This window comes from Nanorana parkeri, unplaced genomic scaffold, assembly GCF_000935625.1.
Source record: "Nanorana parkeri isolate BGI_ZX_2015 unplaced genomic scaffold, ASM93562v1 scaffold534, whole genome shotgun sequence".
Taxonomy (NCBI): domain Eukaryota; kingdom Metazoa; phylum Chordata; class Amphibia; order Anura; family Dicroglossidae; genus Nanorana; species Nanorana parkeri.
The window spans coordinates 33208-35951 of record NW_017306802.1 but is presented as its reverse complement, the minus strand read 5'-3'; positions in this window follow the sequence as shown (position 1 = coordinate 35951).

Genomic DNA, 2744 nt, shown 5'->3' with positions numbered 1-2744 from the left:
GCAGGCTACGATGGCTGCATGTGTGTGCCGGGCTCGGAGGACGCTGGAAAACTGAATCTATTACTAATAACCCGTAATAGGCCGTAATCCTCCGATAGAGCGAGGGAGCGGCAGTGCTGGCCCCTAGTCCTCCTCTAGAGAAGGAGCGGTGGTGCTGGCCCCTAGTCCTCCTATACAGAGGGATCGGCAGTGCTGGCCCCTAGTCCTCTAGAGAAGGAGCGGTGGTGCTGGCCCCTAGTCCTCCTATACAGAGGATCGGCGGTGCTGGCCCCTATTCCTCCTATAGAGAGGGAGCGGCGGTGCTGGCCTGTAGTCCTCCTAGAGAGAGGGAGCAGTGGTGCTTGGCTCCTGTAGTCCTATAGAGAGGGATCGGCGGTGCTGGCCCGTAGTCCTTATGAGAGGGATCAGCGGTGCTGGCCCGTAGTCCTTATGAGAGGGATCGGCGGTTCTGGCCCGTAGTCCTTATGAGAGGGATCGGCTGTGCTGGCCCGTAGTCCTCCTAGAGAGAGGGAGCGGTGGTGCTTGGCTTCTGTAGTCCTCCTATAGAGAGGGAGCAGCGGTGCTGACCCGTAGTCCTAGAGAGAGGGAGAGGAGGTGCTGGCCCATAGTCCTAGAGAGAGGGGACGGCGGTCCTCGCTCTTTCTTGCACAAGTGCTCCAAATCTAACAGATTACAAGGGCATCTTCTGTGCCCAGCCCTCTCCAGGTCACCCCAGAGATCTTCAGTTAGATTCAGGTCTGCACCATTCCAAAACTTTCACCTTTGGGGTGATTCTCCCCAGGAGCTGCGCTGGCTGTTGTTTCACCATTGTTTGATTAGCGCAGCGTCTGGTGTGAATGGGCCCTTTCTTCTGGTGAAGCTATTCTTTTGTTGATTTGGAGCTGTGTTTTGGGTCGTTGTCATGCTGAAAGTGTAAATTCATCTTCACCTTTTTACAAGAGGCTTGAAGGTTTTGCGCCAAAATTGACTGATATTTGGAACTATTCATAAGTCCCTTCGCCTTGACTAAAGCCCCAGTTGCAGCTGAAGAAAAACAGCCCTGAAGCATAATGCTGCCCCCACCATGCTTCACTGTGGGTATGATGTTGTATTGATGATGCACAAGTTGTGTGGGGTAGGGTGGCAAATGCAAGCCTTTTCTTACTAAGAAAAACATCCAAGCCTGGCTACATTGTGCAAAAAACCTACATCAAGCCAGACCAAAGCATGTGAAAAAATGTGTTATGGTCTGATGAGACCACAATTGAACTTTTTTGTCATAATTCCAAGACTTATATTTGGTGCAAAAACAACACTATGCATCACCAAAATAACACCATACCCACAGTGAAGCACAGTAACGTGCCTTACCGCTTCCAGATTGGCTAGGAAGCCTACTTCATTTGTTGCTAGGCAGCCTGGCTTTCTGACCAATCAGGAAGCTGGGAGGTGGGTAATGACGTGCTGCCCCGATTCCTGATTGGTCAGGAAGCTAGGCTGCCTAGCAATAAGTGAATCTGACTTCCTAGCCAATCAGGGAGGCAGGACATAACTTGCTGCCCATCTTCCAGATTGGCCGGGAAGCCAGCTCCATCCTCCCTTGCGGCACTGCCGGTCAGAGGGAAATCTCCCTCTGACCGGAAGTTCCGGTATCAGGAGTCTGTATCGGAGCATTTGGCCGAGTACTAGCCCAAATACTTGGTTTTGGCACCAATACTGGTAATGGTATCGGTGCATCCTCAATATATATATATATGTATATATATATATATGTGGCCAGATTATTATGACCACCTGACGTTTGTAGGAAAATTAGCTATAATTTTGCGCTGAAGTTGCTAGAGGGCCAGACCATTATAAATAGGGAAGCAGGTTGTTTACCACGACAGTAGAAGTGATCTGAACATCCCTATACATGGGGCTTGGAAACCTTCCAGTGGATGATGGATCATACTCTTAAGCCAAAATAATTCACCTGGAAATGATGCGGCCATTTTTAATGCAGATTGGAAAACCCATGTGCCCAATGTACAGGTTGTTGTTTATGCCCTCCAGGATGCTGGACTAACAGTCAATCCCAAAAATGGTGCAATTAGGTTACAGAAAGTCTGGTATTTGGGGTATATAATTGGTAGAGGGTTAGTGAAGCCGCAATTCATGAAAATTATTGTTGGCCCAGACCACATAAGAAACTTAATAGCTTTCTTGGATTTAATCAGGTATTACAAAAGGTATGTCCCCTATTTTGCTCAACTCACAGACCTTACAAAAGGGGGCGAGTCCACAGTGATCACATGGTCCCCAGAGGCAAAGGGAGCTTTTCATGAACTAGTAATAGCCCAGTACGGATTACTCCCAACCTTGTGCAGGAATTTGTGGTGCAAACTGTCAAATCATAGGTGGGCTTAGGAGCAGTATTGTTCCAAGTTGTAAATGGGAAGGATAACCCGGTAGCCTTCCGTAGTAGAAATCTGACCACTGGTGGCACTTCATGCTCATAGCAGACCATGCCCCTCTCAAGTGAATGGCCCAGAATAAAGAAAGGAATGCAAGAGTTACCCGGTGGTTCCTAGCACTATAAAATTTTAAGGTTGTGGAGCATAGACCAGGAAGCTAACAAGATAACGCTGATGCTCTCTCCAGAGTTCACAGTCTCTTTGCCCAAAGTGCTCAACCCTACAAATTTGAGCAGTGAAGGGGGGAATATGTTACAGGATGTCTGTGAAACATGCAGGGTTGCGAAGAATAATATTTAATGGAAGGTA